This window comes from Syngnathus floridae, chromosome 3 (assembly GCF_059516105.1).
Source record: "Syngnathus floridae isolate MCC-2025c chromosome 3, RoL_Sflo_1.0, whole genome shotgun sequence".
Classification (NCBI taxonomy): Eukaryota; Metazoa; Chordata; class Actinopteri; order Syngnathiformes; family Syngnathidae; genus Syngnathus; species Syngnathus floridae.
Genome location: NC_142415.1, coordinates 8,540,923 through 8,553,397, shown reverse-complemented (window position 1 = coordinate 8,553,397; position 12,475 = coordinate 8,540,923). Strand labels below are relative to the sequence as shown.

General features: G+C 39.3%; 1 protein-coding gene across 3 annotated transcripts in view; it reads right to left on the bottom strand.

Annotated features, from left to right (window-relative positions):
• znf609b (zinc finger protein 609b) overlaps positions 1-12,179 on the bottom strand; it is a 62,151-nt gene extending 49,972 nt beyond the window's left edge. Inside the window, exon 1 of one of the 3 annotated variants that reach the window (XM_088370484.1) lies at positions 11,591-12,179. The gene's annotated coding sequence lies outside the window, so the exon portion shown is untranslated. Of the gene's footprint in view, positions 1-2,140; positions 2,270-11,590 lie in introns of those variants that run through there. The other 2 variants (XM_088370486.1, XM_088370485.1) reach the window with 2 other exon arrangements.
• Between the last annotated feature and the right edge of the window lie 296 nt (positions 12,180-12,475).

Below are 12,475 nucleotides of genomic sequence, written 5' to 3'. Positions count from 1 at the left end.
AAAAAAAAAAAAAAAACAGGAATTGGCCTTGCTTTTGGAAGGTGGCATATCTTCATGTTGGCAGACTCTACTAGTGAAATCCAAACGTTGCACATGCTTATCTAAATACCCCCGCAGAGTCAGGCCTCTCCTGACAAAAACATAACAGGCCACCGCTGAGCGACTAATAAACTGCTCCTCTGTTTGCAGCACCGACAGTTGCTGTGTTTCCATGTAAATGTCTAACTAGAAAGAGGGCATTGGCAACCATTAACCTTTAAATAACTGCCTCCCTTGCTCCCAGCGGCAGCTCAACATGAGGCAGAGTCAATGAGAGATCTTCTTACAATCTTATCAAACAAGGCGACATGATCTATCTGTGATCTACTCAGTTGTCAAAACTGCTATTACAGTAGCACTGTAATTGTAGATAACGGCTTTAATTTTGCCGAACTGTGGAAAGGGCTGTTGTCACAGTATCGGTACATATTTAAAGCTGCATTCCGTGGCATATGCTCACAATAACCTTTTCATTTGGCCATTTGTGACTCACACATTTTATAAATAGCAGATTAGCAGATTAAGCTGCCCACAATGGGTATTCTTGCAAGCCTATGAAAAGTAGTTTTCAGACTGGATCGGGTTTGAATTTTCCAGGCTCTTTCTGCGGATGACGTTAAGCGCGTTCTCATGTTAGCTCGTTGTCATAGCAACTTAAGCCATTATTTTGCTGCAATAGAACTGTACCACTTCTCAGAAGAGACCGCCATCGAGCACAACCCAGATACCCGGATCTCGGAGGAAGGCTCCAAAAAGAAAACCATGATAAGTGAGGAAAAATAAAGATTGAAACTCAACGCCAGGCAAGAACTCGGGTAAACATTGGTTACGCATTTGAGTGGTAGATAGAAGTGATGTTAGGGACACACAAAATGATTTCTACTTCAAGGGTAAGAAGCGATGATTGAAAATAGCACAACATTTGTTTGTATTATCAGTTACCAAACGCTTGACCACTTTTCGGTCAAAACTACGAGTGAGAGTGAGCGGTGAAATTTAACATGATTGAAACAACAACAATGGATGAAACTGAAACGTATGCTAAATGCCAGAATATTTCTCTCTGTAACCGTAGCATATTGTCGCTAGGGTATGCTAGTGGAATGACAGAAAGCATTCAAGGCCATATCACACTGACCTGTGAATGGTTATTTTTCTTTTTCACCGGCAGGTGGCAGTAGCGATTACAAACTCAAAATCCAGCGGATGAGCAAAAATTCTCATTCAGATAACTGGTTTTGGTTTTCTTTTAAATAGTTTTGGTTGGGTGTTTTTTTTCTTTCAATACTGTCAATATTGTTCCCATCGCTTGATTGACATACAGGTAAGCCTGTCGGGAGGCAATCACAGTGAACCGCACCCCCTCACCGCAGCAAATTTGGCTGCGCATACACAAACCTGGCACTAAAGCTAAAAAGCTAATCAACGCATTATGCATTAATGCAGGCACTCGCTTTTTTTCTTTTAAACTAAACGAAGTTTATGACCATCAAAAATGAGTGGGGTTGCTGGACCAAGTAAGAAGCCAAACCGTATCACTTTCATACGGAATGGGAGTTGGACTTTTTTTTACCTCATTGACTGGGTTGACAATCCCTTTAGCACAGCGCCATCTAGTGGATGCCTAATGCAGTAGCTTCTATTCTATGCGCCTTTTAATCCGGTGCGCCCTATACAAATTTCTAATTTATAATCCAGTTCGATTTATAGTGCAGAAAATACTGTAATTTGTGTTGCGCAAAGTAAAGTATTTCTAAAGGACAGGTCACATTCTGCATGACAGTAAAAGGTTTTTACTATCATCTTAGATAAAACCGGGGGGGGGGGGGGGGGGGGGGCATACTGGTTCTTGTTAGTGAACAATGATTAGCATGGCAGTGATACTTCAGATAGCGCTTAAGGGTCAGATTGCTGCAGTCTGTAAAAGTGATGGTGTCTATAGTATTTATGTAGCCTAAAAATGATTCTCAAAGCTTTTCTACTCACACTTAGATTCACTTTACACAAAGAATACAGGCAACCTTTGTTTTTTTTTTTGTTTTTTTTTTTTGCAAATTTACATTTTGGTTGATGTTTTAGGTTTTTTCCAACTTTTTCCAACCTGATATTACTTGACTGATGCTCCTTTGGCCTTTCTGTGGGCGTTCAGCCAACCTGTCTTCCTCTCTCGTTTCTTTTCTTCCCTGTTTTGCCATACATGTTAACCGCTGTGGACCACTGTGTGGTTACATACCCTTCTTGTGTTTGATACAATTTTCTTTAATGACTTTTATGGGCTTTAAAGATGATGTCTTAGGTTCGATGATGCGACAATGTAAACAACACAGACAGAAAAAAGAAAACTATTAGATCTGGATAACTCGAAATAAAGGAAACTGGGTTAAAATTATTAACAGGTATTCAAGTAGAGTTGTATGGGCTTTAAAGATGAGATTTGATGATGCAACAATGTAAATTACACAAACAGAAAAAAAAGAAAACTATTAGATCAGAATAACTGGAAATAAACGAAAATGGCTTAAAACTATTAAGTTATTCGGGATGGACGATCATAGGAAAAAAAAATAATCACAATTATTTTGGTGATATTGAAATCACGATTAATAAAAAATATTTTGTTGATTCAAAACGTATCCATTAAACTACCTAAATTCAAGTCCTTAAAACGACCATCATAGCCTCAAGACTATTCCCCTGCATGTTGGCCACGTTATTCTTGAATAAACTTTTGTGACCTTGTAAACTGGCCCTGTAATTGTAATTTACAAATAATGTAGCCTCCATTTGGCTTATGGGGGTCTCTTAAACCACACATTGAAATTTCATAAGTCAGACGGAGGCACAGATTTGCTGCTTGAACGAACTGCCTAAATAAATGACTCAAAGGCATAGTCAACTTGATAGAAACCAGATAAATTGGATTGAAGCATAACTGGTCAAGTATCCATCCGCAGTGCGAGTAAATTCGTCATAAGCTATACATGGCTCAAAGGTCAGAGTAAAACAATAAACTATGCCTGAACAAACTCGACAAAGTTGTGACTTTCGTTACTGATATTATCTACTGGAGCAAAAGTGGTGAGGTTCCAAATGCTGAACAATCTTTAACCATATGCCTTCTAATCAGCCTTATTAAAAAAATAAAAAAATAAATAAATAAGTTTAGCCTGCTTCTTTATATTTGGGTATGACATCGATTTTTATTTCAACTATTTAAATCTGGCTCCATTATGCTGCCAGACTAATTGGAAAAGGAACAGGATAGATGATAATTGTGTTACGCAGCCTCATCAGAGCTGCCTTCAATTTGATTATGAGAACCAACAATTGAGTTGAGGATTAATAACCCCAAATGAATATTTACATTTAGTTGACATTTGTATTACTTCTTGAAACATGTTGACACAATATGTTTTAGAAATAAAATGGCACATCCTATACTAATAACTATAATTTTGGTTTTACATTTTACAGTTTAATACCACTTATGACATAGCATAAAAAAAACAGTTGGGGGGGTGTCAAGACAGCACTAAATTACTTTTGAACTGGCGTATAGGGGAAAGTTTGCGAGGACTGAACATTTATTTCTGCCATCTTAGGCCTGATTTATAGCTGGAAAGTATATGTGATCTGCAGCATTAAGAGCAACTGAAGCGAGAGCAATTAACAAGGTCATGCTGCTTTTGAACAGCAGACTGAAAGCAGCACTCAACAATATAATGTCAAAGATGCCCAAGTAATTTGATACGGATTTGTTTTACAAGTGCAAGTAAAACAAATTATTGAGAGGCCGGTACTAAAACTTACATTTTACAGTGGTCCACTGTCCCACAATATAAAAACTAACAATATTTTCATGGCTTGTGCGGAGAAAGCTTTGAGTATAATCTGGGCACACATCCGAGGAAAAGATGTATCACACATCCCTGGCAAAAAAAAAATGCAATTGTGCAACTAGCTTTCAAGCTGTGCAATTTTCTGCAGGGATCAACTCTTGGCTTGTGATAACTCCAACCGATGCACTAAAAACAACTTTACTAGAGTGCACCATTTTGTGAGCCATAATAAAACTTTACAATTCCAATAACAAATTTACAATCTATTTTTGGGTATCGATAATGGCTCTTTTATGCTAGTCTGAAGTGTATGCTTTGGGGGAAAAAAGTGTTTTGTATTCTTTTCTACAGTTTGCTGTTTTATATTAATTGCAGGCCAAAGAATCCATGAATTGTTAAAACAGAACAAATCTTGAAGGCACATTGGAGATTTCAAGGACTTGGGTCTCTACACACAAAAATGATGTACGCCTGAAATTCATTGCAAATGAGACCAAAGAAAAGTGACTTAATTTCTTCATGCAACAGGAAATGTGTTCCATTGAAACATTTCCATGTTTCATAAAGGAAACATCATGTCTCATAAGTACCTTGAATGAGCTTGTTTTTGTTGTCCAGCTGAGCATGCAAGAAATAAATTTGCATGCAGGTTAGACCTTCCATTTGATACAAAACGTTACCTCTCTCTCTGCATCGGGATTATACTAAACACACTACAAAAGTCTGGAATCCAGGCATATGTACTGTTGTTCATACTGGATACATGAACTTTCTGTAACACTGCCGGGGGTTTAGTCTTAAGGGGTGACATGCCATTGCATTCCAAATGTTTCAATTGCTGCAGTATACCCCAAAGGTGAGGCCATTTAAGTGCAGTGACCCAAGTGTCATATTGAAGAAGACAGTCTAAGATGAGCCGTGTGTAATGGTCCATTATCCTGCTGACAGTGGGTACAGTCAGGTTCACTCTTGTCATAAAGGACACTTTCATCAGCATTATAAAAGGATAGTGATGTTTTTACAATCCTCCATTTTTAAATCTGATCTAAGGTTGACAGTAGCTTCTGCAACTTTGGAGCGTTAAAAAAAAAAGGGAACACAGTGTCTAAGACTTAGACATTGTGTTCCCTTTTTTTAACTTAAACTCTAAGTTAAGTGAACTGCACATTGTTCAATGAGTGATAATTTAATGACTGTTCCATGACTTTAACCTCTGTCATCATTCAGGAATTTCAGACCAGGAAACGTGGCTTGTTGTTTTTTTTCTTTGTTTTGAGACATTCTCTGTAAACCCAAGAGGTCTGTGTAAAAATTCATCAGATCAGCAGTTCCTGAAATAGTGACACGAGCCCATCTGGCAACAACAACCATGTCACATTCAAAGTCACCTAATCATCCGTCTTCCTTTCTTACAGTTCACTTGAACTTCAGGAGATGCTTTCTTTGACTGCAGTCTTAACTAGTTATTGTGCTCGTATTAGGCGGTTAAACAGATTTAGCGCCTACCCAATGCAACAAACGGCTGTAGACATTAGACAAACTCAAGAGCTGATACATAATGCATTCCGAAAGCGCCATTTCAAAGTTGCTGATTGCGATTGGTCTTTTTGACCAACCCCCACGGTTTGTGGGAAACATATCTAACCCCTGGGGAAACTTCACATTACAATGTGAACCCGTCCATTCCTCCATCCCTTATTCCCTCCTTCCAAATATTATCCATACACTAGCTCACAGTCAACTATGGATATCTAGGTATTAATTTACAATGTTATTTCAATTGCTTAGAGAAAGAAGATTTCCCTATCTCAGGTCAATCGAAAAAAACACATTTGCAACAGCATAATTTTGCTAGTCTTGAATAAAATGTTGAACCCAATTGATTCATAGTAGGGTTGCTCAAATAATTGCATTTTAATCATGATTACGATTTTGGCTCCAGACGATCACAAAATTCCTATAATCGAGGACAAAAGATTATTTGGGGTTTCTATTCTGAGATGTGCAACTCAATCGCGGCGCCCGTTTTGTCCCTTAACGTGTTCAATGAACAAAAGTTCATGAGCTACTTCATATTTTGGACGAACGTGAACTGAACGTAGCGCATTTTAGCTCTGTTTTTGTGAACACGCTCATATAGGGGCCAATGAATGGTTTTGAACGGCAATTTACTTTCGTTCAAGGATGTCAGGTTTTCTCAGACTTCAAAATAAAACCCACTAATCAAGGCGGGGGAGTTGACAACCCCAGTCACAAACAGTCGCACATCGCGATGGCAGACTCTCTATGAGAAAAATGCCAAAATGCCAGAGGGTAACAGCTCAAAGCAACTTTTTTTTGATAGGGGGAAGAAAAGAACTATAAACTTTTCATTTTTGGAACCATAAACTTAGTTCATAAAATTTCAATTATGAACTGACAAGTTCATTTTAAAAATTAAGACTGAACTTTGAAGGAACTTTTTTTAGCCATTCACACAATGACAAGTGATGTGCATGTTGCTTCCAACTCCTCATACAATATTACTTTGTATTTTTAATTCGCAGAATTGTGGCAGATAGTGGCAGTCAAGAAAGACGAGCATTGTTACAAAAACGTGATATTTGAAAGTCGCTCGCTTCCACACAGTTGAACAGACCGGCAAAGTGTGCAGACTGCTCGTACATTTTAACCAATACAATACTCGCTTTTTTACCATCAACTACATGCAAAATCATAATTATGGTCACCTCATGTTGTAAAACACATACATGCACATCCCAAAAAAAAAAAAGGAGCTAAACCAATGAAAAGAAGCAGATGAACTAACAAAGAAGTCCCATTAAAAGCCGCAGGGTTCAAAGAGTAGGGGGGGGGTTTGCGGCTCCATAAATTATGGTGCATAATTACTGGTCCGATCGTTGACAATTAAAAAATTATAAATGGATTCAAACAGCACGGTTAGGGTTAAAATTGAGAAGTAGTATCTGGATGTGGCAGCAAAATGTTGGACCAAAATTTAAAAAATCTAATTCAAGTGCATATATTCAATGGGGGGGAATCCACATTAAGGAATAATTACTTTTACATCAAATCATGCACGTCACAATTTTTAGAACCCTTGATGTTGAGATTGTGGACAACTGCATTTTGCCAGCAAAAAGCACTTAATCTTCTCCTATAATGTTTCACAAGATGGGACAGTGCAGAAAGAGAGACCTTCGACTATCCTTCTTCGCACAATCTCTTCAAATTATCTAGCGACGTGGGTCCTCTCTTCTGAACTCCTCGTTTAAGCTCAGTCCAAAGGTTTTCAATGGGGTTGAGGTCTGGGGCCTGAGATGGCCATGGGGAGATCTTCATTCTATGTCTGGTGAGCCAAGTTTATTAACCTCAGTTTCAGACTACACTTCTGCAAAAAAAAAAAACTATTCATTTTAGAGCATTTAACACATCTCAAACAGGGGGGAGGGGACAATAATTATGTAGGGTCCTGTATAAAGAACTAACAGTTATGTAACATTACATAATTGTAATACTTATGTACTTTTTAAGACATGGGATAATGTTTGATGATTTAGATGTGCCAAAAATGAGAGGGTCTAGAGACTGTGTAGAATGCACCAGTAGCTATTATTCCAAGTGTGCACTGAGATCAAATCATGAAAGGCAGATTAGACAAAGTCCACAAAGTGACCCTGCAGTCTTATTTTACACACAAGTTAACAATGGTGTCATAAAGCTGCCACGGCACATTAATTTAGATAGCTTTTTGGGGTTCTTTTACTGAGGTGGAACAGCGTTGTGGTCTTAAATGAGCTGCTATCGTTCAGGATCTCACATTGACACCGATTTTTAATGTCCCGTGTCGCCATCTTCTACACTATTGAAATGGTAAAATCGTCACTTCATGTCACTCTGCTATGACGTCGCACGTATAGTATATACACACATATGGACATAAATGTTAACGAAAGAAAAACGCATAGCGGTCACAGAAATAATTCAATCTGACAAAAGTGAAAATAAAAAAAATGAAAATCAACTAATGACAATCAGACACTACTTTTGAATTGTACTTCAACAAAATCATTTTTTATTTTGAAAATCCAAATATAGTGGTAGCCTTCACTGAAACTGCACAACCTTTTGTGGCAATTACCTCAAGAACACTTTGTTGCTTATAAACACGCAGTTTGTCAAATTCAGGTCTGGCGTACGGCTGCTCAATTAATTGATTTTTAATCGTGATTACGATTACGGCTCCAGACGATTATTTAGCGTTTTTGTTCTGAGACGTGGATGCGCAACTCAACCGCGAAGCTCCCACGAAAGTTCTTGAACTCGTTCATATTTTGGACGAACGTGAACTGAACTAGCATGAAGCATGTTTGCTCAAATTGCTTTTCCAATTTCAAAACCATAATCGTGTAAATATTCGTCATTTCAATATTGAACAGAATAATTGTGATTAGGATTTTTACCCATAATCGAGCAGCCCTAGTCTGTCGTTTTGCATTATTCATTTTTAACAGCAATGTCCTCCTTGTTCATCTCCCATAAAGGGTTTTTATGGGTATGTATGGTGCGATCTGACACTCATGTACCTTGTCCTTGGAAATTTCCTTTAACTTTAGAGCTTGTTCTGGGTTCTTTTGTTACCACTCGCATTATCCATCTCTTCAATTCGTAAAGCTTTTTCCTCATGCAGCCATACCCAGGCAGGTTGGCTACAGTCCCACAGATCTGCAGTCACAGGGGCTTAACTCATCTTTATTTATGTAACGCTTTCGCAACTGCTGAAATCAAGCTGCTTGGAGGAATGCCTTATAGAATGAGAATGTCTTTCTTTAATGTGCTTGTCTACAATTTTCTTTGTAATCTCCTGAGACAACTTTCACCGTTGTTTCCTACAGTGCATGTGGTACACACCCAAACGGCACACTATTTGTCAGGTGTTAGAAACTGTGCATCAGGTCCTGCAAGAGTAAAGTTCACCAGTTACTCACTTCTTCCACCCTGGTGTGTTAAAAGCAATTGTCACCGTACGACAAACAGACTCATCCCAACCCATTATCTTGATTCCACTGTGTTAAAGCAGACACAGCTGCGGCAAAATCCTGCTTTAGTGGATTTCGGAGTAAAAGGCAAAAGTGGACGATGGCTGGTCTTCTGGTTTGATTCTGTGTTAAAGAGGCTCCTCTAACCACAACATGTTCCTCTGCTTTTCAACACAGAACTCATCGATGCCAAATCGTATTCCAGGATGTGCTTTTAGACCACAATTCGTGTGTGTCTGCAGCAATGGAGTAATAAAAGCTGTTCCAGTATTCTGTCACTACCATTTATAGATACACATCAATATGGTACAATATGTACACCCAAAAAAAGTGGGAAGTTGGAGTTACTACCTGTTAGACCTTTTTCTATCAATATAATTAAATGTACAAAGATCAACAAAGCATTCTTGCATTCCAGGTATGAGACAACAGTTTACATGAGGCTGCTGTTTAACCTAGCAAGTTCATAATAAGTGAGCTCTTCCTATAGACCGTTCCATATTATTGATTTATTTGAATATGTCCTTTACATAATTAAGACAAACAATTACCACAATACTATTGTAGTTGAAGATTTGGCAGGCATTTATATTGCAAATGGAATATTGACAAAAAGTTGATTGAACGTTGACTGATTACAAACTGGTTATGTGACCACAACAGACACTTAACATATAGTCTCGCTTCAGACAGGCTATACCCAGGGACCACACCCCCATTTCAAAAAGTATTTCCTGGAGCCCAGATTTTGTCTGACATGGACAACCTCCAATGCTCCCTCGAAGCACTGCTCGCAAATTCTCACCGCACAAGAAAATCTACGCGGCGCATAACATAAAATTCACCATAAATGTATTAATTAATATCTAATAGTAGACCTAATCCAATTAATTAGATTAATTATGTGTTTTCGGTACCACTTTTTAATGTGATGCAGTGAGTGACAGGTGTCCAGTTAATGATACCATACGGTTTACTTACGCTACGCAGCCAATCATAGCATTGATAATGTTTGCATATTTGCCTTGCTCATACGCACCACGAAGGTTAGCTAGGCAACAGTGCAGCGGGGTTAAGAAACGCAACCTTTTATCATGGTAAAATGAAAGGGCAGTGTGTAAATTCGGGTCTTTTAGGATGTAATGAGAGTATGTTTATGAGGGTATCATTGAAAGGGGACGTTAACCCCAAAATGTTCTTTATACTAATTTGTTGCGTGGGCCCCCACTAATCTAAACATGAGATTCTGATTAAAAATGTTTTTATGGAATATGAGTCAAATTCACCCATTTTATCCTTCTCAGGGGCCGGCCATTTTGCCACTTGCTGGCGACTGAAAATGACATCACAGTTGCCAGGTCTCAGGTCACAACCAATCACGGCTCATCTTCTGAAAACTGGTGAGCCGTGATTGGTAGTGACCTGAGCCCTGGCAACTGTGATGTCATTTTCAGTCGACACCAAGGGGCAAAATGGCCAGCCGGTACGAAGAATAAAATCAGGTGGATTTGACTTGTTTACTTAATATTCCATAAAACAAAACATTAACCACAACAGTTTCAACCAGTTGAGCTGCATAGAAAATATTATTACAAAGAAAATTTTAGAGTGGACTTCCACTTTAACATACTACACATTATACATTTCATTTTAAGTAGGCGAAATTGCTTCTATTAAAAGTAAACTCCTGAGAATTGCTGCTGTAAGGTGATTCTTTTAATAAGCCATGTAAGTTGCTACGATTCAAGGTTTTTGAACAGGTGGGACACTGGTGTGTGGCCACAGCATGCACATCTGATGTTGCTCACAGTGGTCCTCGGGTGTGCTCAGGGATCTATGCCCAGACCCATGAAAAATTAGAGGGAACATTGACAACCTTATGTTGACTCTCCAGCAAGAAAGACCGTTTGGCAGGCATGTAAACCTTTAGATGATTAAGCCGCTTAGTAATCACCCCAAAATACCAAGTACCCAATGACACAGGAGCAGCCATATTTGTTTAACTGATGCTTGTGTACTTGGAGTGAAACAGACAAGTTATAAACAAACCATTTGCCACATGCAGGCAATCTGCTTTGGGGAAAAGCTGGTAACCATGGTGTTATCTTTATCTCCTAGGAGTGCTACTCAAGATTTACTACCGAACTGAAACACTGCACCTACTCCTGTTGACAGCAACATAATCAAACGGGGAAATACCCTCAATAGTGACACCGTTCACGGTATTCTTTCCCTTCGGGATGTTCTCGAAAACTATTATAGGACCCCTTGGGGTACCTGGAACACTATTTAAGAAGCTGCATGAGTTTGTTTGTACATGTCAGACACGAGCAGGATTTACACATCAATGTTTATTCGACAAATCACATCAAATTATGTACCACTTGTTTACTTGACTTACAGTACTCGAAGTACTCTACTGTGTGAGGTTGATCGTTCGTCGGTAGAGCGTGAATATCTTTAATACTTAAGCGTGTTTCCAAGAGCTGAACTTCAAAGGAGTTCAGTTGGCTGTGATAAGCTCATCTGACGAGGAGTAGACTGAAACAATGAGCTCAGCCTCAGCTACATTAGCTTACTCTCTGCGGCATGCTGTGTTGGCTATGTGCTCCCAAGCTAGCCAACCCCGGGCTAACGATAAACAGTCATCATAATAAAGGAAGATCAACTTACTGACTTAGCTAGTCATGCGTATTCCAGGTCCTCGTTGTTCCATTGTGACGGCCACTCCGCAAAAAAAAAAAAAAAAAAAAAAAAAGTACAAGTCAGAGTAACAGCTATTGAAATGCAGCTCAAGAAAAAGCCGAAGCAGTCGACAGCAGTGGCAGCGCAATCCCCAAAGACATCCAGCACAGGAGAGAGGAGGGGAGGCCAGCGATTCACTGGACTTGTGCCATCTCAAGTGGAGATAACGTTTGCGTCAACAACGAAGACGACCGAGCCCGGGGGGAGAGGACATGTTCGAGGTGCAGCCGGCAGACCAACAACAAGCCCGCTCCTCTCCCGCGACCCTCGGCCAATGTAATCCCAAAGCCAATATCTTTCCACTCGGGTTAATTCCTCCGTATTTGCCGTTTGAGCGTGAAACAGCGTAGCGGCTCTCTGTGTGGGAACTGATATAATGTAGCCAAGCAGCAGCAGCAGCAACAGCGGAGGCAACAGAAGGAGACGCCTGGAACACCTGGAAACAAACTCCACACGGATTGAACTCATGGAACACCCGGAATTGGATCATTAGAGGAGGAAGAGTCGCAGGTCACACAGCAACCAAGCATCAAAAGCACTTTTTACCATTTGGTTAAACGTACTTCCATTTGGAAACAAACCCAATTTCATTTGAGTAATCAAAAAAAGTTAACAGCCATATAGTTTAACTATCTGAAGTGTCAGTCAAAAAGACTGTAGTAATTTCATTTGAACAGATAAATTGATTACATGGAAGCACTGTTGCCCGCTGTCGATTAGAGAGAGAGAGAGAGAGAGAGAGAGGAGAGAGAGAGAGAGAGAGAGAGAGAGAGAGAGAGAGAGAGAGAGAGAGAGAGAGAGAGAGAGAGAGAG